Source organism: Canis lupus, chromosome 17 (genome assembly GCF_048164855.1).
Source record: "Canis lupus baileyi chromosome 17, mCanLup2.hap1, whole genome shotgun sequence".
In the NCBI taxonomy this organism is placed as follows: domain Eukaryota; kingdom Metazoa; phylum Chordata; class Mammalia; order Carnivora; family Canidae; genus Canis; species Canis lupus.
The window spans coordinates 8,866,835-8,890,632 of record NC_132854.1 but is presented as its reverse complement, the minus strand read 5'-3'; the positions used below and the strand labels follow the sequence as shown (position 1 = coordinate 8,890,632).

At 38.1% G+C, this 23,798-nt stretch overlaps 1 long non-coding RNA gene across 2 annotated transcripts in view; it reads left to right on the top strand.

The window, feature by feature from the left end:
• The window catches only part of LOC140607860 (uncharacterized), a 58,666-nt gene that overhangs the window by 8,684 nt on the left and 26,184 nt on the right, over nt 1-23,798 (top strand). The window contains exons 2-3 of one of the 2 annotated variants that reach the window (XR_012009778.1): nt 21,081-21,199; nt 21,535-22,446. This is a non-coding gene — a long non-coding RNA (uncharacterized lncRNA). Of the gene's footprint in view, nt 1-21,080; nt 21,200-21,534; nt 22,447-23,798 lie in introns of those variants that run through there. The other variant, XR_012009779.1, reaches the window with a different exon arrangement.

The window sequence follows — 23,798 nt, the reverse complement described above, 5'->3', positions numbered from 1 at the left end:
AGGGGTCTTGTTATTACACAGATTCTGATTCTGGAAGTCTAGGGTGGACCCCAGGATGTTTGCATTTCTGACGAACTCAGAGTTGGCAGTGCCGATGCCGATCTAGGGGACCACATTATGCGTATCAAGACCGTAGAATACCTACATCAGGGTGGCAACCGTGGCACCAAAGCTGGTGGAAATTGAGTTTTCTGGTTACAACTGAGAATAGCATTTACAGAGCAAGTCAATATGGGGAATTACCTTTTTCATAACTTGAGTCAACATGAGCTGTGAGCACCAAGCAAAGAAGTCGGTTGTGTCAGATGTCCCAGCTACTGGGGTCCTAGGGGTGCTGTCTCTTTAACCTGGGATTGAGCTGCTGGGAAAACATTGAGCAATGTCCCTAAGGGTCGACAATGGTTCACACTCTTCGTGGGTGCAGCTTCTATTCCAGGAGTGCCCCTCTTCAGCTGGTGGGCTTCACACTGCCTCTGCTGGCCTGGGTGGGTGACCATTAGCTCTGTCTGGCTGCAGGCCAGTTCCTGGGAAATTCTCCTGTCTCTGTCACTACCCTTTCTGCTCCCACAGCTAAATGATTAGCTAGGTAATTCCCATAAGGACTCCCCTGCCACTCCTACATGTGGAATGACTTGGCCCTGCCCTGCTGGCCCCCTGCAAGCATCTTCTGGGACTGGCCTCTGGCCCACTTCTTGGCTTAGGTGCCAGGCAGCTGAGGGCAGATGAGCCGAATGCTCCCCCTGCTGCTGCACCTTGGCACCTGTCAGCGCTGGCTCTTCCCGTGATGCCACGGCGAGGCCACACAGGACTGCAGAATTGAGGGCCTGACACATACGCAAGTGGTGAGGGCTTTCAGGGCAGCTGCCGTGCTTTAACCTCAAAAGGCACCCAAGAGTCGTGGGAAAGCTAGCCTGGGACCTACGCACCAACAGCCTCTTTCACTTCCCCAGGGCTGGTCTGCAAGAGGGTCACTTGAATCTTTTGGGTTGTCAGGGGGATCTGGCCTGTTTCCCAGGGTGGGCTTCCTGTTCTGGGCTGGACTTGCTGCTAGGTTGCCAGGTGAAACCTGTACCTAGCCTTTTTTCCACACTGCTGAACCGGAGGAGAGAAAGTGAAGAGAGTAGAAAGTGGGTTCAGAACAAAGCTGTTCTCAAATTTCAGATGACTTGCTAAGGAGATTTGAGGCTCCCAGGGGCAGAACGCTTTGCATATAGACAACTTGCAAATGAGCAGTCTGTTCGACTAGACAGAAAGCTACAGTTCTGGTTTAAAAAAATGTGCCAATGCATTTCTAATTTTCACATTGTTTTTACATAAATTTGCACATTAGGCTCGAGAGGCCTCATATTCAAGTATTGGAGTGATTCACAATTAATTAGTACCCTTAACTTCAGCCGTATTCAAATTCAGGCATCAGACCAGGATAAATGGAAAATATCTAAATATGTAAAAATCATTCTTTTTAATTGCAACACAGAATCAGGGAACAGATGCGCACCTGAGTGCACTGTCAGGAGGCTGGGGCTTGATTCCCACTGTCATCCTCCTCAATCTTTTCGGCTCATTGTCTCCCTGGGCTAGGTTTGGGTACAGACCATCTTTATGAAACCAGCAGGTGGTTCCTGCCTCTGGCCTCCTGGGCAGAGACCAAACAGCTGGAGGGTCAGTTTGACTGCTCAGGCTTCCATTTGGTGCCTGTGTATCACATTGGAGTAGTGAAGGTTTAACAGCTTTTCAAAGGGTTTGCCCTGAAGATCACACGGGCAAGACAGGCTTTCTGTTTCCTATTGTGGCTCTATTCAGATCAACAGTCATTTGGGATTTGAGTGATTCCATTGAATAGTTCCCTCTGGGTGAGATGACCCCCCCTCACTCCTCTTTCCCATTCCTTCCTGCGTGCTGAACTCGTATGGAACCTGCAAGTCTCACAGTTATTATTATTTGGAGTTATTATTTGAAGTCTCCACTGACCATCTTTGAGGCCAAAATACCCTGGGGAGAATAGACTGGGGCTGGACTAGCTGTCCATTCATCTGATTGGGATCAAAGGCTTGACCACTGAGCACCAGCTGTATGTCAATCATTTCAGGAGGCTTCTGTTCAATGGCATTTTGTAAAACAAAGTTCAAGGTGATAATCTGTTTAATAAAACCTATTACCTGGGATGCCTGGGTGGTTCAGTGGTTGAGCATCTGCCTTCGCCTCAGGGCGTGGTCCTGGGATTCTGGGATTGACTCCCACATAGGGCCCTTTGCTTCTCCCTCTGCCCATGTCTCTGCTTCTCTCTCTGTGTCTCGTGAATAAATAAATAAAATCTTAAAAAAAAAACCCTTTATATCATCCAACATTGCAACTGTGAGATTCTGGTAATATATCTCTTCAAGTGGCAGGACTGCTGATTAAGCAGATGAAGCAACAGTGGGATATGCCCCTTGGTCTCCTTTCCCTTCTCAGATTTTATCCCCTTGGTTCCCCATGGTACCACACTTGCACCACCTCTTCACCATCTCTACATACTGTACCTCCTTTCAAACTTCCAGCTCAAGGCAAAACTAGAACAAAAAAGTGGACAGACAACCTTTCCTTGTTTTCCTCCACATTTCTGAGACAAGGTTGGCTTTTCAAAGGGAACTTTGTTAAATATTGAGAGAGCTGAGAACAAAATTAATGAAAGGCGGGAAAGCCTAAAATCAGCAAATTTTCTGGCTTTTCAGAATGCAAGCCCAGTGGCCAGGCTGGGGAGAGACAGGAACTGATAAAGGAGGGGCCGTCAGGGGCAGATTCTCAAGATTCTTGAGTTATGTGTGGAGGAATTTGGACTTCTCCTGCATAGGGTATTTGCTCACAGCAATGGAATACAGGAGCTGAGTTGGATTTGAGATGCTAATTAAAATTAAAAACAGAGAATGCTTGATACTTAGATGCCTTGTTAAAATAGGAGTCAAAGTTACATTTAAAAATCAAGTTGCAATTTGATAAGCATCCTTGATGACACACAAGAAAACAATGTTGGGGTAAAAAGGATTAAGGCCAATCTTTTTTTTTTTCTTTTTCTTTTTTTAGTACATGGCGTATATGAGCTATTTTGGGGACATTTAGGGTGGAGATAACTCATTAAGGAAATAAGTAATTTATCCTTTATATTTCACTTTATAATTTTTACAACTGATAAATATTTATTACAAAAATTTCATTTAATACAAAAAGGTTCGAAGATGGAAGTAAAAAAAAGTCCAAATTATTGGACATTTTGTTAATATTAAAAGTGAGCATGGGTACAAACATTTCCCTCTACAGATAGATGATGAGAATGAAAAGGTCCTTTTGTTGGCATAGAGAGACAAGCTTACATTCGACAATAGCATCACATCTGCATGCTCAGGTAAAAATTAGATGTATTAAAATTATTGTATATGAATTTTAATAGAAAAATATCAAAGGAATGATACAGCTTCATGTAAATATTGAGAGGCTATTATGGAAAGCATGAGTTGTTGAAGGTATTTGAAAACGTACATGGAATTTTATGCAATGTTAACTCCCTACCATAAAAGGTAGGAAAATGGACATTCACACATTTCTTCCCTGCCTGCCTTCCAGTTTCCAAATTGTACTAATTCATATATGTTGAACGCCTACTCTGAGCCAGAAACTGTTTTAGGTGGGGATACATCTGTGAATAAAATGGGTAGACCCTGCTCTTGTGGAACTTATCATGTGGTCAGGGGGAAAAAGGAAATAAATAATGAAGGGAAACATGATGATAGTTTAGTTAACAAAAAATAAACAGAAACAGGGCAGCCTGGGTGGCTCAGCAGTTTAGCGTCGCCTTCAGCCCGGGGTGTGATCCTGGAGACCCGGGATTGAGTCCCACGTCAGGTTCCCTGCGTGGAGCCTGTCCAGGATGGAAGGGTGATCACGGAGATCCCTTGTAGGCCATTATGAGGAAGTTGGCTGATAACCAAAGTGAAATGGGAGCCATTATTGGTTACTGTTCTTTTTCTCATTGCAATGATTATAATATTTACATTCTGCTTTGCAACTATAATCTTCACAGATGTTTAGCTTTTTAAAATGAACTTAGTGCTTATTATCAATCCTTCTGTTAGTGTTTTAGTTTTCTAATGCTGTGTAACAAAATATCCCAGAGCTTAGTGATTTAAAACAACTGTGATATTATCTCCCCTGATTTCTGTGGGCTGACCAGTACTTCTCAGATGGCTCACTCATATGCTGGCAGTCCATGTTGGCTGGTGGCCGGGAGTTCAGCTGAGGTTGACCACTGGACAACTACACTGTCCACTGGAACTGGCCACTGGGACAATTACACAGTCCACTGGAACTGTCCACTGGGACAACTACATGTTGCCTCTCCAGGGGCATAAGGTATCTCAAGCTCCCTTCCAGATCATCCCAAAGTTGCCAGTCCTTAAAGGCTGAACCTAAAACTGGCACAGTATCACTTCTACCAAAGATTCCAGATAAAAGGAAAAAAAAAGTCCCAACATTTTTGCAGAAATTGAAAAAAAAAGCAGTTAATTTTAATTCACTACAGATGAATTCTCTATTTCTTTGAGTTCTCTTATTTTTTCCTCTATTTTAATTTTAATTTTTGATTGTGTGTTCCACTGGATAGTTTTATCTAGAAAGACTTTAGGAGTTTATTCCCTGTGCTTTCCTATTTGTGAATGTGTAGTTTTTACCTTCCTATTGCAAGGTAAAATATTCTTATTTCACATTACTTGTTAGATCTTTATGGACAGTACTATATTATCTTTTTGGCACTGAATGTTGCCATAGAGAAGTCTCAGACTAGATTATTTTTTTCTTCAGTGGTTTTCTTTCTTTTTTTTTTTTCTTGCCTGAATACTTAAAGAACTTATTCTTTGACTTTGAAGTTCAGGAATCCAATCAGAACATGACTCTGGGTTGGTCATACTATATTGACATGTCTTAGAAGACTATATACTCTGTGTATTTAGATTCAAGTACTCCTTTTTGATTAAGATGTTTTCTTATATTTTATCTCTGGATACTTTCCCTATTTCATATGTTAGCTTTCATATCTAAGGAAAGATCAGTTACTTAATTTAGAATAACTATGTTGACCCTTCCTTTCTGTTATCTACTCTCTAGTTTTTACAAATATCTTTTCCACCTTTCTTTTCATTTATGGTGATTATCTCCAGTCTTTTATATATCTGTTTGATTCCTTGTCTTTCCAAATTATTTTTTTTCCCATGGAAATGATATATTTGTCCTTAAATTGTTTACTTAGTTCTGGAATGTCCAATGACATCAAAGTCTGTATTTTTAACACTTAATCTGTTAAATTCTATTTCATTGAGTTCACTTTTAGTTGTTCTAAAGTAGGAAGTGCTCACACAGAGCTTTTTTCTGTTCCTTGAGTTAGATTTGCTTCTAGATTAGTTTCCTTATCTATGTCTTGCATGCACTGTTCTTTCTCTTTCTTTTTTCTTTTCCTTTTCTCCTATGCTTTCCTGTCTTCTTTCTTCCTCTTTCCAATACTCTCACATTTTCCTGCTTAATAAATTCTGTTTATTTTTTTGCCAGGATTTATTCCACCTATTGAGGAAAATATATTTTACCCTTGAACTATGGATTATTCTCCAGCATATTTAGAGCATTTATTCTAAAATGCACACACTGACACAGCCCCTTTGTTGGTTCCATATATTAGAATATTAGTGACCAATTATAGGATATTGCCTCTTCATAACTGGAAAATGGATGGCTGTCACGTAACAGGTTTAGGAGCTCTGCTATAATGGAATCTAGAGTCTTTTTTTCCTTACCTTGGATCCTACATGTTGAAATCGTAGCTTTGGGTTATGTATCTCAACTTCTTTGTTTTCAGATGATTTGCACGTGTGTGTGTGTGTGTGTGTGTGTGTGTGAAAGAGAGAGAGAGAGAGAGAGAGAGAGAGAGAGAGCGAGCTGGACCTTACTATTTTTTGAGGCAAAAATGTGGCATTTTGAGGTTTATTCCTTGACATTATTACTTTTCCTCTTGAGTATGAATCACATTTTCTTGTTTCTTCATGTGTCTATGTTTTGTTTTCTTCAGTTTATACTGGACATTGTACACTGTGTGCTGCAGAGGTCCTAATTAAGGACCTTCCTCTGGAGAGTGGCAGCTAATGCAACTAACCCAAGTGGCAGTTGACATGGTGGGCAATTAAATTACTGGCTTATTATTTTGAACTTGTATGGGCTTTTCACTTTGCAAGAATGAGCCTTTTGGTTTTGCACTTAGTCTAGTCTTATGATTAGACTCTTAGTCCTGAGACACAGATTTTATTCTTGAGGCATGGCCCTTCTTTCATGAAATCTTGAGGTAATTACAGTATCTCTTTAATTTGTAGGAATTCAAATCCAAAGTTGTGTCTTTTTTGGTGGGCAGGAGCTTAAATCTATGATCAGCTTTTTCAGACTTCCAGCTCTTTCTCTCTACTTTACTCTTTGGAATCTCCCTTGCACATGAGCAAGGGATCAGGGGTCAGCCAAAGATTTAGGGGAGACTATATGCAAAATTGGGGAATGTTTTTATATCTTCCTTTTTCCTGGGATTTATCCCTTAATTTTCAGATTCTCTGGCCATTGCAAACTTTTTTCTTTGATATCTCAAGCTTGTGTGGCTTTTTGCTTTAATTCCACTACACTATGCTGCATGAACTGATGGCTGCCTTGGGGGGAAGAGCTTTGTAATCATAGATCTCATTCATGGTGGTTCTCTTTTATCAAGGATCAAAAATCTTTCAGTTTTGTTCTGCCTTTGGTGGCATTCATTACTTTCAAGTAGTTCTTTTTAGTATTTTTGCCAGAATTTATAATTGATATCTGTAAGAGAATGAATTCACCATAAGCCACTGTGTCATTACCAGAAACAGTAGTCTGTGATTTTATTTATTTAAAAACCAAACCAAACCATACTTTAGTCTTTAGGGATGCATACTTGGGTAGCAAAATAGTAAAGAGAAGAAAGGATGTGATTACCTTGAAAATGAAGTTCTACTTTGCAGAGAGGTAGAGGGAATAGTGGTTGGGAGGATCCACAAATGGGCATCTTGAGTGCTGGTGATATTGTATTTCCTTCCCTGAACAGAAGTTTATGAATGTTCACCACTGAATTGTGGTGGAATGGGCACTAATCCCATTATGAGAGCCCACCCTCCCTCTAGGACCTCATCTATACTTAATTACCTCCCAAAGGACCCTCCCAAACCTTAGAGGTTTAACATATGAATTTTGGGGGGACAAAATCTTTCAGTCCATCATAATACAAAGGCATAGACTGATGAAAGTAAAAGGATGGAAGATATATCAGACTACCAAGTGTAAGAAAGCTTGTGTGGTTTTATTAATATCACTTAAACTGAAGTCAGGGAAAAAGGAGCAATATTATCAATAAGGGAAATATTTCATAATCATAAAGATTCTATTTGTTTTGGAGATGTGACAGTCCTGAATGTGTATACACCTACTGACAGAACTTCAAAATATATGAAATAAATAGAGAACTAAAGGAAGAAATATAGAAGCATACTTGGTGATTTTTTAACATCTCTCTCACTGATTGATAGAACATATAGCCAAAAACTAAGGAAAGTTGTAGAAGATTTGAGTAACACTATCAACCACAATCACCTACTCAGCATTTTAAAAACACTGTACCCAATAAGAATAGAATACATACTTTTATTTCCTAGTATACATGGAACAGTCACAAGATAGATCAGATAACAGGACAAAAGATGTGTTGTTGATAAATGTAAGAAGATCAAATCGTCTGTAGTAAGTGATCTAACTGTAAGATATTAATTATAAGGAACTACCAATGTGAGAAATGGAAACATTTCAAAAATTTAGAAGTTAAAAAACTCTCTAAATTGTCCGTGGGTCAAAGAAGAAACCACAGGAAATATTTAAAGCATTTGAAATGTATGCAACTGAAAACACACAGTATCAAAGGTAGAGTACAGCAGAAACAGGGGGATTACTAGCTTCAAATGCTTACAATAAAGAGGAAAAGTTTAAAATTAATGATCCACATGTTAGGCTTAAGATGATAAAAAAGCAAAAATTCTATATATAAGTCATAATAAGATATTTATGAAAGAGAATAAAACAATTGAGAGAGCTAAATTAGTGTTTTGAAAATATCAGTAAAATTGATAAATGGCCAGGATATCTGATTGAGTTAGAAAAAAACCTAATGATAAACATTAGGAATGGAAGATAAAATATCACTGCTAATCCTATGGACATTACAGGGATAATAATAAACAAATCTGAAAAATTTTATGCCAATAAATTAGAAAACTTAGATGAAGTGGACACATTCCTTAAACAATACTGCTTACTAACACTAACTCAAGAAAAAATAGAAAATACTAGTAGTTCCATAGCTACTAAAGAATTGGATTTGTAATTAAAATTTTCTCACAGAAAATTCCAGGTCCAAAGGTTTCACTGATAAATTGTTTTAAATACTCTAAAACTCTCTCCAAATACATTTTATGAAGAATGAAAGTGGTTATAATTTTCCTATTTTATAAACTTTTTGTTAGGTTCTCCATTTTACTTCTGTGCTTTTTCCTCATCTCTTGAGCTGGATATATAACCCTTCTCTTCTATATACACACTTTGGCATCTTTGGTTGCATTCTGCAAGTTCTGATATGTTTAATTTCTAGTATTAATGAGTTGAACATGTTTTTCTAAGTTTTGTTTTGATTCCTTCTTTGATTACAAAATTTATTTAGAAGTACTTTATCATACTTTTATTTTTTTATTTTTTTTTATCATACTTTTAAATATGTTGTTCAATATCTTTCCTCAATTTTGGCAAACTACCAGCCTGGTGTTGGTGACTATTACTTCTCTTCCACCTTTTCTCTTAGACACAAATTACATGTACTGTAGGCTTTTCACTGTGACTTCTGACCTGTTCACACTCTTATGTTATTTTCCATAATATTTTCTTTATCCTTTATTTTGAATCTTTTTTTCTGGCCTCTCTACAAGTTCACCAATATTCTTTGCATTTAGTTGTCTTAATTCTGCTAAACTCATTCATATCTTTCTAATTTCAGCCAACGTACCTTTTATTTCTGGAATTTTCATTATTTTGAGATTGTCTAGTTTTCTGATGATAATTATAAATTTAAAGAAATTATTGAAAACAATAATAACACTTTAAAAAATATAGACTCTAATATCTGAAGACATCATACATCTGATTCTATCCTCCCTTCCCCCCGCCCCCCCCCACTGGATTTCATTTAGGTTTCCTTGTATCCTTGAGTTTTTGGTTATTTTTTATTATGTGCTGGACTCCAGTCACTGTAATTCTCCCCCTAAAAAGCTGTTAATCGTGAAGCTAATCCCTTCAACTCTCCTCCAGAACTGTAAGGGCCTTGGGTAAAAATGTCCCCCACCTTCCATGCTTAGTTAACGTCCTTTTACCTCTGTACTTCCTCTATTATTAAATAAGCTTTTATATTTTCAAGCAGTTTTTATTTTTATTTATTTATTTTTAATAATTTTTATTTATTTATTTATTTATTTATGATAGTCACAGAGAGAGAGAGAGACAGAGACACAGGCAGAGGGAGAAGCAGGCTCCATGCACCTGGAGCCCGACGTGGGACTCGATCCCGGGTCTCCGGGATTGCGCCCTGGGCCAAAGGCAGGCGCCAAACCGCTGCGCCACCCAGGGATCCCTCAAGCAGTTTTTAAAAGGTGTTTATACTTATTTTAATCCCACCGGGATGCTGGTTGAAGTTGCTTACTCTGGTAACTTTGGTACTTTTACATTGATAAATAATCAAATATTTCTTAGTATTCTCTTTTATTGGTTGATATTTACATGTGACTTTATTTCTGCCAATGAATTGATCAATTTGGAATTGGAATTCATGCGCAAACTTTGCTTTGATAATACTGTTGCAGCCTGTTGTCCTAGTAAGTACCACCTCGGACCTGATGCTGTGGTTTATTGCTGTCTGCTGTCTTTCTTTCTTTCTTTCTTTCTTTCTTTCTTTCTTTCTTTCTTTCTTTCTTTCTTTTGCTGTCTTTCTCTTATCACTATATTTTGCTTCACACTCCTGTAGGCACTAAATATTATAGGTATGATTGTATTTAGATTTTATTTTATCCTATCCTCCTTATTTGATGGAATTGGAGGTGGCTATCACACATCTTTTTTTAAATTTTTTTTTGCTATCACACATCTTGAGGAAGATTACATTTTATTTTTTCAAACTACACTTCTCTCATCCTCAAAGATAAGCTCATACAGATAGGCAGCCCAATTTCAGCCCCACGATTGACAGGAAAGAGGGATTGGAATGGAAACTTTTTACTTTTAGGAGGAATTGACTGTCTTGTCTTCTTACTATATAATCTACCAGTAAACTTGTCTATAAAATATGTTGATATGAATGACCCACAGAGAGAAACCATAATTCTTAAGGTTCCTACAAAGAAGCATTAGAGAAGCAAAGAGGAATATGATATGTAATTTAATATTATAGAGAGCAAACATTTTAATTTTTATGCATTAACTGTACTCAATGTTGTCACTATTGCTAACCTCTCTGGCATTTGGGACATGTTAATTGAATCTAATTACAGAGTGACTGAAGCTGATGATATGGTGGAAGAAGGCCTCGTTAAAAACATTGTTGAGTTCTGGTAAAATGTATACTTTCAAAAATCAATGGATGTCAATTCCCATAAAGAGAGGTGGAGGCACCATAGTTTACTCACACATGGGCTTGATTTTCCTGTGGCATATCTTGTTTCCACAAGCAGAAAATCTCATTGATTTGGAAGTCATCCATCAGAATGCCCTTCCCTGTTCCTGAAGAACTAATAGAAGGAGCAGAGCTTCTCAGATGTGGTAAGAACTCCAGAAATCTGTGCCACATCTTGAAGAATATTACTCTGGAATTTTTGGCTGTCTGGAAAGTTGCTGCAGCAGCATCAATAAATGTTTAAATATTTGACTCTAATTTATTCCATCTGTTTTACTGAGGATTATCTTAACATTTGATAATTATTGAGGAGAGCATTTTCAATTTTTGTTGCATGTGTGGCAGGATAATTTTTGAGATATTACTTTTTTTTCTATTTTTGCTGTAAGAATTCCATTTTTATTCCAAGCAGTTGGTCACTTTTTGGGTTTCTATATGTTAGGAAGTGGTAGAGAACTTGCATTGTTAAATAAAAACAAGGGTGATAGCCATAGCAAGAGAAAGTTAAAATAAAAGACCAGGGCCAATTTTTGTCTGTGGATCCTGCCTTTTACCTTATTTTCTCAAAGCAGGTCCTGGCACCACACTATTTCTTTCTTTTGGCATGCTTTTCCCTTGGGCTCATCCTTCTGTGGTTTTTTGAAGCAACGGAGGACAAAGATTAGATTAGGTACATGTCAGAAAGGGGATTAGTTGTTTAGATTAAGGGTTATGGGACAAAATGTTAAAGAAATACAATGTAACCTTATGTATCCTTGTGTTTTGTGTATGACTTTCCCAGATCTTTTCGGAGTTGGTTGTAGATATTATTCGATACCTGGTCAAAACTTGAAATCAGAATCCTGGTCATTCTTATCTATGTTTCTCGCAGAGAATGACTAACATACCCTCCTCCTCTGCCCCTCCCCATCAGTGACCCCCAACATACCTGACAAACAAAAATCTGCAAACTAACAAAAACCCAGAAAATGAAATAAAAGCTGTAGTCAGTGCCAGATGTCTATTACAAAACTTGTCCAGAAGGGTTAGAACTATTTATCATCTGAGCTCTTGCCGTGCCTGAGTTTTTGATTTTGAACTTTACCTAGCCTACCTTGGCCTAGCATTCCTACTGATGACCTCATCTGCTTCCCTGCCACTTGGTCACTCCAACATCTCTACCTTTATCCCATGAGCTCAATTCATGGTGGCACCTAATAACAACTTGAGGCTTATGATGTGAGGACCTCTAGGAACCCCCTGAGCAGAATTAAAATCATGTCAAGGTGTAAATGACTGATTTTGTATTTATTCCTGAGAGTTGCCCCTAAAAAGGGAGAGAAAGAGAGGTTCTCACCCAGGGATAATAGATGCAGATGACAAACAGAATTCTTTCACCAACTGTGGGGGAGGGCTGAAGGGTGTTAAAGTCATGTGTGTCTTGATTGGTGCTGTTACTCCTGTCTAGTCCTGCGTATCATGACTTGGGACTTTTTTTTTTTTTTATTGGGTGTCCTGGGTTTAATTACTGTGCTCATTTCCCAACTTAAGTTTTCATCCTGTACCATTCTAGTTTCTACCCTTTATCTCAGGTTGAGACAAATTTCATTTTTACAGTCTGTGGTAGATCTTCCCACTCAGCTTCATTCTTTGCAGTGGTTAGATAGATAAACAGACAGATAGATATCCTTTGTCTTTACGTGGAAATTAGGTACCAAAGATAAACCTATGCTAGGGCTCAGCTGTTTGTGGAGTATGCCTTTAGTGGGGAATTTTGGAGAGGGCCCCTGGGAGTGGTTTTGTCTTCTGGTTTGCTGGTGCAGAGTGGTTAGAGTTTATCAACTTCCCAGAGACTAACAACTTAAACCAACTCACAAGAGATTGATGCACGAACATAGTGACAAACCATTACTGACAATGAAGAAAATTTATTTCCAGTGGCCTCCATCTGATACCTCCTTTGAACTATCAGGATACGTTGGGGGTAATAAAAATTCTGCTCCTTGATATCGAACAAAGAGAAAGAGATTACCCTGAGGCTCTGGAAAATCCAGGGAGCTCTTCCTGCTTTTCAGATTCTCCAGCTCTAGAAAGAGCACTTTGGGTTCAGTATTGCTGGGTTTTTTTTGTTTTGTTTTGTTTTCTTCTGAATCATTCTCAACAAACACTGGAAAATTTCTCTGTTTTGCACTTGTCTTTCTTTGGCCCCTTGCTGTTCACATTTCTTCTGCAGAATAATGCACCAATTAAGCAAAATTTTCTTGATGCTCAGGTGTGATTGTTAATTTTATGTATCAGTTTGAGTGGGACATGCGTTCTCAAATTAAGTATTGTTTCTGGCTGTATTTGTGAAGGTGTTTCTGGATGAGATTCACATTTGAATAGATCCACCTACTCAAAATTTGGGGAGGATAAAATATCCTCCCCAATATGGGTGGTAATCCTCCAATAGTTTGAAGGCCTGAATAGAACAAAAGGCAGAAGGAAGGAGGAATTCATCCTTTTCCCCCCTGCCTCAAGTAATTAAGCAGAGTCCATCTAATATCATTTTCTCCTCTCAAACTGGGATTCACACCATTGTCTTCTCTGGTTCTCAGGCCTTTGGACTCAGACTAAACTATACCACTGGCTTTCCTGTGTCTCCTGCCTGTGGATGTCAGATTTGGGGACTTCTTGGTCTTTGTAATCACATGTGCGAATTCCTCATCCTTCTGTCTTAGTTCTATTTCTCTGGAGCTATCTTGACTAATACACAAGTCAAGTCTTTATTGGGCTGGTAGGCTCTATTTTTTCAGAGTTCTACTTAGAAACATTAAAACTTGCCATTTCCCTGATGTGTTTATTCAGTAATCTAATTCACAGGGCATACCTGAATTTGAGATTTTAGGTGGGCATTACCTAATCCTGTAAGTTACGTTCATAAATTACTATACACATAAACAACATATTTATACACATTTCATATCAAATATCTCCAAAGAATACTTTTCTATTTTTTTATTATTATTTTTAAATATTTTATTTATTTATTCATGACAGACACACAGAGGAGAGAGGGAGAGGCAGAGACACAGGCAGAGGGAGAAGCAGGCTCCATGCAGGGAGCCTGATGTGGGACTCGATCCTGGGACTCCAGGATCACACCCTGGGCTGAAGGTGGCGCTAAACCACTGAGCCACCAGGGCTGCCCAGAATTTTTTTTTTTAAACTAACAATATCTAAACTACTTTCTCCAAAGAAGAGGGGAAGGAGATCATTCCTTTGAAATAGAAATTGTGTCCCTATAGACTTTCTTGCAATATAGACTGGGAAACAATTATTAGAGGAACCAACATATTCTCCATCCTAAGGTAGTAGGCAAAGAATAACTGAGCTGGGCTTTATCTTTGGAGGACTGTGTAGAGCGATGCCGAAAGACTTACTCTCAGCATTGACACTAATCTGTGTAGGAGGAGTCAGAGGAAGGTTGTTGCCAGATGTCCCTGGATAGTGTTAAGAATATCTTCCCAGGAGCTGGAGTTGGAAGAATTGGCAGCTGAAAAGAACACATAGCAATATAGTTAAAAAAGAGAAGCCTTGAGATTTCCAAAAAATTAAAAATAGAACTACCATATAATTCAGCAATCCCACTTCTGAATAATATCCAAAAGAATTGAAGACAGGATCTCAAAAAGATATTTGCCCACTTATGCTCATTACAGCATTATTCACAATAGCTGAGAGATGAAATCAAGCTAAATGCCCATCAGTAAATGAACAGAGAAAAGATGGCATATGCACGCAATGGAATATTATTCAGCTTCAAAAAAGAAAGAAAGTCTGTTACATGCTATGACGTGGATGAGCCTTGAGGACATTATAATTAGTGAAATAAGCCAATCATGAAAAGACAAATACTGTATGATTCTGTTTACATGAGGTATCTGAAGTGGTCAGCCCATGTAAAGGGAAGATAGAATGGGGTTGCCAGAGGCTGAGGGAAGAGGAAGAGGAAGAGGGGAGTTGATGTTCAGTGAAGGTAGGGTTTCAGTTTTGCAAGATGAAAGCTTCTAGAGATCTGTAGTTAACAGTAATGCACCCGTAGTTAACACTAATGTATAGTTCACTTAAAACTGGAAAAGATGGTCAATTTCATGTTATGTGTTTATTTATTTATTTTTTCCCATGACTGAAAAAAAGAAGTCTCTGATCACATGGCTTTTTCTCAGCTCCAGATGGTGGTGATGACACTTGCTGCCCTCCTTGAAAACTCTGTGCTGTTCCCACCGACTCTCACACACACCTGTTTTTGACCTTGCTCTCATTTTGTGCCAGTGTTCCTGCCTGTGGTTCTTGGTTCACCCCATTGGGCTTCCTCAGTTGCCCAAATTCTTTCCAAGGCATGGAGGACAAAGTGGGTGCAAGTTAAAAGAAAGATGAAGAGGATTGTTTGTTTTGGGACAAGTGGAAACAGGTTCCTTTCAAGGTCCCTGCCCAGTCTTGGCCCTGTTTTCTTGTTGTCAGTAAATCAATCTCAGGGATGGTTCCTGAGTGGAAATGTAGGTACAAACTCTGGGGTAATACTGTACAGTCCACTTGTACCTGGGCCAGAGCTACCGAAGTGTGGGAGAAGATGCTGGAGAGTATATTAAAACTTGGGGTAGTAAACTCAATAACCTTTAAAGTTCTTTCAACCTCTGAGATTCTATTATTCCCCCAAACTGATTTATCTTTTATTGTTATAAAAGAAGACTTTTGTGACATGTTTACTCAAGATGTCTCTGTTGACATTTTATATTTTTCCAAATGTCACACTATTATCAATTATATATGAAGCTCCCATTAATTTATATGGTGGAATATTTGCCCAAAGTAAGAGAATTTCATTTATTTTTGAGATTTGGAAGCTTTGGATTTATATTAAGTATTAAATATAATTTTTTATGATAATTTCCCATTTCTGCACTGTCTGTTGACTCAGAAAGTGAAAGAAGCCATAGACAATATTTTAGTTCACAGACTTTAAAGTCTTAGCTTTGGTATCAGAATGCTGTGTAGGGACAAACAGCTCTTCTCCATAATTTTACTTATTTTAACACCATTATTTATTAGCAACAGTTATACTGAGCTAACCTTCCCCTGATGTATGGCACCAAACCAAGTGGGACATAAACACTGAGACCAGGCCACAGCAGCCTGGGAGGTGATTTCCTGAAGACAGAAATTTCTTTGTATCCATGTAGATGAAATTTAACCAGGATATATTTGCTAGAAGTGCCAGTCATCTAGAAGAGAGAAGGGGCAGTATCCTTTTTAGCGAGTGTGGGTTTGAGTGCTTTCAAATTAATCTCTTATGTTTTAAATATCCTCATTTTATGCAAATGGAAAAGTGGAAATTTTTAACATTCATCAAGTAGGCTTCTCCAGGTCACATTTTGGAAGTCATAAGATTTAGGACATTTAGTACACTTAAGTTTGTATTTTTATAAGGCAAGTAATAAGGTTACAATACTCCATCCTATGTCTGTCTCTCAGCATCATGTTTGGCTTTCTCTAAATTTTATAACACCTGTTGAAGAATGATTTTACTTTTTCTAACTCCATGATAAGTAACCTTCAGTTAAATGGTTCCTTGAAAAAGGCTGTTTTAGCTTTCTTCTTAAATTTTCTTCTCTTGAATTGTATTTGAGCCTAAACAGTTCATCTGTGGATCATCAGAAACATAAGGATTACTCTTTTTAAAAACAAAATTTATTTTTTTTTAAGATTTTATTTATTTATTCATGAGAGACACACACATACACACAGAGAGAGGCAGAGACATAGGCAGAGGGAGAAGCAGGCTCCATGCAGGGAGCCCGACGTGGGACTCAATCCCGGGTCTCCAGGATCACGCCCTGGGCTGAAGGCAGGTGCTAAATCTCTGTGCCACCTGGGCTGCCCTAAAAATAAAAATTTAAAAAAGAGAACAAATAAAGTGTCCACAGAAAAATCCAAAGTTTATTTAATTTTAATTTTTAAAATCACCTCCATCATAGAGTGGCAACACAGCTTTCTGAAGCCAGTCAACTGGGTTTGAATCTCAGCTTCACCTTTATTATCTGTGTGATTTGGAGTAAGTTAATGAACCATTTTGTGTCTTTGTTTCCTCTTCCATAAAATGGTATATAAAGAGCACCTCATTCACTGAGACAGTGTGAGGATTAGGTGACTATGTGAAGCACACAGAGTGATGCTGACCCATTTTGTACACTGGAAAATGGGTGATTTCTCACTATGGTTGAAGTGAAACAAACTAAACTCAATCTTGTGGTTATCTTTCTAAAAACTCCAAAGAAGAGCAAGTGAACGGGAAAAAAAGGGCTTCATTACACAAAACAAGTATCAGTACCTACTACAGGCAGAGTACGACACCAGGAAGAGGCTGAGAAGAAACAGATATAGTTCTAAGTGTTAATATAAGATAGAGTTAGATAGAGGATGAGAGTGACCGCCTGCAGTCCTTCAAGGAGGCTTATTTACGGATTTTCTGTGGCCCACCCTGTGCGTCTTTCACTCTCATGACACTTACTCTTCTGGGTCATTATTGCCTGCCTTCAAGGCCATCCTCTGCCTGTTAGCTATGGATTTTGTTTGTTTGCTTTTTATCCCCAGTAACTAACACAGTTCCTGGAGGAAAATGGGTGCTCAATATATATTAGACTGGGGAGTAATAAATAGATGCATGAATCCTTTCAAAGTAAGATGGATATGGAAGCACCCATGGAAGAAATAGCATTTAATCTGGGTTTGAATGATAGAATTTACCTAAGAGCAAACCTGCCAGATAAAATACAGTAGGTCCAGTTCAGTTTGAACTTCAGATAAAACACAAATAAAATTTCAGGGTAAGAATATCCCATGCAATAATTGGGACATACTTACACTAAAAAATGATTCATTGTTTAAATTTGAGTTTCAGATAAACAATGAATCTTTTTTTAGTACAAATTTCCCAATACTGCATGAATATATATATTACTAAAAAATTGTAATTAACTGAAATAAAAGTAAACTGGATGTCCTGTATTTTTCTTTGGAAAATCTGGCAATCCTAATAAGAGGAATAGAGAATAGAAGGAATTTTAAGTTAAGGAAATAGCAAGAGAAAAAGAGGGAGGCATGCTTTTAAGGAAACTTCTGCTTTTAAGAAAACTTGAGTCTTTGAGTAGGAATATTTGAATGGAGAATTGTGTTAGAGGATAGTGACCAGAGTAGTCCCTTTTCCTTGCTGATTTTCTTTAAAAATGTATATTCCAATTTTTGAACACCCTTCACCCAATCTTGTTGTCTACTCCTTTCCCCAGCATGGAAGTGCCATATAAGGCAAAGGATGAAGGGTTTCTTAGACACTTAGTTTTTTGGTCATTGAATCTGGAAGGATACCTTAAATGTCATGGACTATATCACAGATAGGCATGTGGCTAAGTGTTTACGAAATAAGTGAGTTACAGTAAACAACCATTTAAACATTTCAAATGGCCTTATTGGAGCTCTTTAATGTAGAAACCGACCATATTGTTTTCTTTAGATAGACTCAACCCTAGACTTTGACAGGTGCTGTGTAGGTTAGTTGAAAGTCTTCCCTTCGCTTTTTCAATTTACTTATTATAGGAGACAGCTTGAGCTCACTCTCCCGAGGTCAGCATTTCTCCCTCCCTCCCACTTTCCTTCCCTTTTTGCCTTTTTTTGTTTCTTTCTTTCCAAGTGGTTCAGTGATTCAATGTCTTTTAAATAATGAGAAAACAAAAAATATTGAGTTTTTATCTTCATCACATGGTTTGTATTGAGTATCATCTGTTTACTATAATATACTGGGCTCTGATGAACCTTATAAAAATCCATTTAAACAAAAATAGTAACATCCTTCCAGGTGTTCCTGTTGAGATACAAGATGACACCTTTGAGATGGTTCTCAAATGAACATTCCTTTGCTCTGTACCTAACATATTGACTACAAAGTCACCCTACCCAATTGGCCACATTGAAGTCATTTTTCTCATTTTTTCCACCTTCTCACTTTTAAAAAATATTTATTTATTTATTTGAGAGAGCATGAGAGAGAGCTAGAGAGAGTGAGAGTGAGTGAGAGAGAATGTGAGAGTGGGGCGGAGGAGGGGAAAAGGAGAGGGAGAGAGAAAATCTCCAGCAGACTCATTGCCAAGCCAGGTACAGAGCTCCATACCATGACCCTGAGATTATGACCTGAACCAAAATCAGAAGTTGAATGCTAAATCAACTGAGACACCCATGTGCCCATCCACCTTCCCACTTTTTGATCATAAGGCATTTAAAAGGCACAGATCCAGAGAGAAGAAACCACAGAGACAAAGAAGCCAGGCTCAGGGAGAACAAAGAGATATGATTTATTTTCTATCAGCATCCAGAACTTCTTATTATAAAGCCCAATTTTATTATTCTACATTTGTGAAGTGAATTGTTTACAATGATAACAGGAAGAGAACACTGAATTTTGTGAGGATGAAAGACTAGAGATAAACTAAAGGATAATTAAGACGTATGGTCTCAAAGAGTAATAATATAACCTGGCTTTTAAAATTTCATTTTATTCCAGTAGAACCATAGCCTTGTGCAGTATGAAGGTTATCTGAGAACATGAGATACTTTTGGACTTTCACCTGAAAATGTAAAAAACATCAAGATTAAAAAGAAGTCCTGCTTCTCCATTTTTTGTTGCTCTTTCTGCTTTTTTGGCTTTTGGCACATAAACAGTATATTGAGAAAACTGCTCATGGCCAGTAACAGGAACAAAACAGGGAAAAAAGAAATATTAAATTGATATAGTCAGTAATATTTGCAAAATGGAACAAAATAAATTTAAATAAATATAAAGTAAATCAAAGGATATTTATCCACAATACAATCTTTAATTCAACATGAAAAATATTTACTCAGTGCTTTCAGCATGCCAAGCTCTGTTTTAGGCCTGGCAGGGGATACAATGATACAGTCTCTCCCCTCAAGGTGAATACAGCTTGATGGTGGTAAGGGAAACAATTCAATATGTGAATGATTATAATATAGAGCAGAATGGAATAAGGGCCCAAGGAGAGGTACACCCACGGTGCTAAGAGAGATTAGGTGGAGAGAGATTACATCTTGTTGCTAGAGTGGGAGGACACGGTGATTGTGCTCATGGAGGAAGTAAAATCTGATATGGAAAAATTAACAAGGCTGGGGGAGAAGTGGGAAAGAACTTTCTGGTGGAAATAATATCACAAGTCATCAAGAAAGATCACTGCGGAACATCGAATACTCCAATCTTGCTGGAGTGTGTTATGTATTTGGATCATCAAAGGAGATCGGGCCAGAAAGATAGGTTGAAGCTAATCTATGAAGGCTTTTGAAGAAAGGAGGCTGGTGGTAGTAGCTGTGGAGACTGGAGGGCACACATCGTGCAGTATCCTGCTGCTGGCTTTCAAGGATGCCTGGCTAGACTCAACCACTCAACTCATTGCTGCTCCTGTTTTAGAGGTGTCTCATTTATCTTTTAAATGCTTCCTTTGTTCTGGACTTTCTGGGAAGCAAGAAAGTGGGAATGGACTAGAGCATGTGCCAAGGCTGCCATCTAGTTGGTGGCAAATTTTCTTTCTCCTTGAATGTAATGACAGCAACATTTAAAAATATTATTTGTCATTTTTTAAACTGCCAAGTGATGGAAGAAAGACTGAGTTCAAACAAGCTCCAAAGATATGACTGTGCTGATTTGCCTCGTGCCTGCTCAGGACACACTTCAGCAGGTACCTTACATGCATAGGTACCAGCGCATCTTTGTTTAATTAATTTTAGGAAAGGTGTTATGAGGGAAGCATTGGAGGATGGGTATTGCATGAAGTTACTCAAGACAACTAGAAGAGATCTGAGCCAGAAGTACAAAACCATTTCTGGAGAGTTTGAGAAGTAGGATCACAGAAGTCAAACTTGTCATCACGCCTGGGTACCAGAGAAGACACAAAGTCTAAAACGTCAGGAGTCAGCTGATGGTGGGGACATTACTGATGAAACATGATACAGTGAGATAAGAATATCTAGGATTGGGACACCTGGCACATGGTCCTATTGGGTGCTAGACATTTGGCTGATAACAATAACTAACACTTATTTAATTCTCTATATAATATCAAAGTCTGAGATATCGTAACCTGAATTTTTTTCTCTCTCTCTGAGGCCATCTTCAACTGAAAATGGCACAGGTCTACACCTGCCTAGGTTCTGTGTGCTTTTCAATGTATCGACGACACTTAAGTTCCCTCAGCACCAATATTATATCCTCACCCCATAGGTGAAGAGATTGAGGCAGATGGAGGTGAAATGATTCACTCACTGTCACAGCCTGGAAGAGGTCAAGTTCTAATTCATCTTATAAAGAAGAACTGTATAGTAAGAGAGGTAATTATGTAGGTAAGTGGTCTAGGAATTTTAAAAAATAATAAATCCCGTGTTTCAATATTAAAATCAAAGAAATGCTGGTAAAATTGTACTTGGATCTCATCAAGGACCCATTTATTAACATAAATGAATAGTTACTTAGATTAGAAATTTGCAAGATTAAGATTCAGTCTTGAAAACAGATTTTTTTTTTTTAATCAAACTATCTGCATGGCTATGTTAAAATTGGTATAGAAGGTCTTTGGTGTAAGTTTCTTTGACCCTGTCAGTTTGTTGGCCTTGCTACATTGAAGTCATGCTTAGGCCATACCAATACAAAGATTTTTTTTTCCTCTTCCTGCTTCCAGATTGCTAGAATTTGCCTGCAGCTCTGTAACGGGAACAAATGCATTCATCTCTTCAATAAATGGGGCTCTCAGCTACTAGGCATTTGTTTGGAAGGACATTCAAGATGTAAGGCACATCAAGCATGGGGCCCTTGAGCATCTGTCTGAGTCAGCTTTGTAAAGGCAAAGCACTCATTAAAGAAATGGGTACTGAAGACAGCTGGAGGCATAACTGTGCTTGGGGAGCTGCACTGAGGCAGGGGAGAGAAACTGCTCCTCTGTGACTACCCAGGGATCCTCCGTGTCTGAGAGAAATAACTGTGGAGTAGTTTCCTGGTTCTTTGAGAGAAAAGGTTGGACTCTCCCTGATAAGTGAGACTGGTACTTTGCGCTAACCTCCAAAGGGCCAGGAGTGTCAAGTTCTCTGCCAGAGTGTCACTTGGTAGAGATAACAGTACGTGCTAACAATAAATCTACAGTGTTCCTTCATAAACTAGGTACTGGGTAAGCATGCTTGTGGAATGTGTGTTCGTTTAACATTACCTTCTATAGAAAAGCTACTGCTTTGTACAAAGAAATGTCTTCCAGAGCTGACAGGTAGAGCTAGTTGTAAGCCAGCTGTCGAAACCCATTTGCCCTGTTCCCTAGCCCTTGAGTATATACCCTTAAGGCAAGCTGGGTCCATCCTTAAGGCAGTGAATTACCAGGCAAATTTCCAGGGACATCAAAAACTTGCATTATTCTTTTCCCTTTAAAAAGTACAATTCCCTTATGCTATGATCATCCCTAACTGTTCTCATGGAGCATGGCTGTCTTTTCTTCTCTATTCCTTTTCATGCTTGGACTTTCCATATAACTTCTTTCATTTCTGCCATTCTCTTTCTGGAGTGAGTGACATGAGGAATCCACAGAGGCAGTTGGATTAGTGGTGGTGGGGTGCAGGAAGTGAATGCTTAATGGTAACCTACATCCCAGAAATGGAAGGTATGGTTGGCCCAAAAGTGAGGCTTATGTAAATTAAGTGAACATGATGGATATGAAATGGTTTACATAATTTATTATGAATGAAGCTGTTCTCAAAAGCCTAGAGAGAGTAAGATGTGCCACCACCCTCTCTCCATTCATGTCCTTGATTCTGGAATCCTTTCCAGTGCAATGTTTTTGCATCATGTACCTTAGATTGCAGTTGGGACATGAGTTGAAAATGATTGGCTTAGTGAGCAACACTGTTTCTTGATCTGATGGCATATCACTTACCATTGTCTTTGTGGCAAGTCTCTTGTTTTCTTTGTTATAACAGGAAGTGCAGTTGATTCTTATTTATTTAGGGAATGAATATTAATTTTGGGGTATACTAATCTCTTTTCTCCTTCTAGTTGACCTATTTTGATGCTTATCTATTTATTAGCACTTCATCTGTAAACATGGATAGTAGAAACAGGAGATGAAACTTTAGTTATTTAAGCTTGATGTTGTGGTAAAGAGAAAATGAAAGAGTTTTGGAAAAAAGAATAGAGTTATTAGATCATTAAATTCAATTATGTTATTACCTATTTTCACAAATAATTAAGTTGGCTGTACATAGGAACTTAATAAGACAGAAACATTTTTAGTGACTATTTATTCACAAGGCTTACCTTACTTGCATGTAAAATATTAATTTAATTTAATTTTATTATTATTTTTAAAGATTTTATTTATTTATTTATTCATGAGAGACAGAGAGAGAGGCAGAGACATAGGCAGAGGGAGAAGCAGGCTCCCTGTGATCAAATCCCTCATCAGGCTCTTGATGAGGGACTTGATCCCAGGACTCCGGGATCATGCCCTGAGCCAGAGGCAGATGCTCAACCACTGAACCATTCAGGTGTCCTGCAAAATAGTCATTTTAAATAATAATAGTAATACTATTAATAATCCATCTAAAGTTCTAGTTGTGATCAGCAATTAAAATTTATTTTCAGTTAAATGTTAATTCAACAGCTGAAGGCATATACCTTGAAGTATCAAATTTATGACATAAGCCAGTATCTCATTGGATATGCAAGGTAATAACCTCATTAAAACTACAGTGTGAAAAAGAGATTAACATCATGTTTCACCAAGGTTAAAGGCAAAGGGATAGACAAAGTATGAAAAGAAGACAGTTAAGTAGAAAAATGATCAAACTGACATTTTATTTTTATATATTTTGTACCAATAAAATAGCAGATGAAAGAGACAAGTTACCACCAGTTGAGGTCAGAGGGGAATAAATCAGGTTATATGATCTAGAGTTTACATGA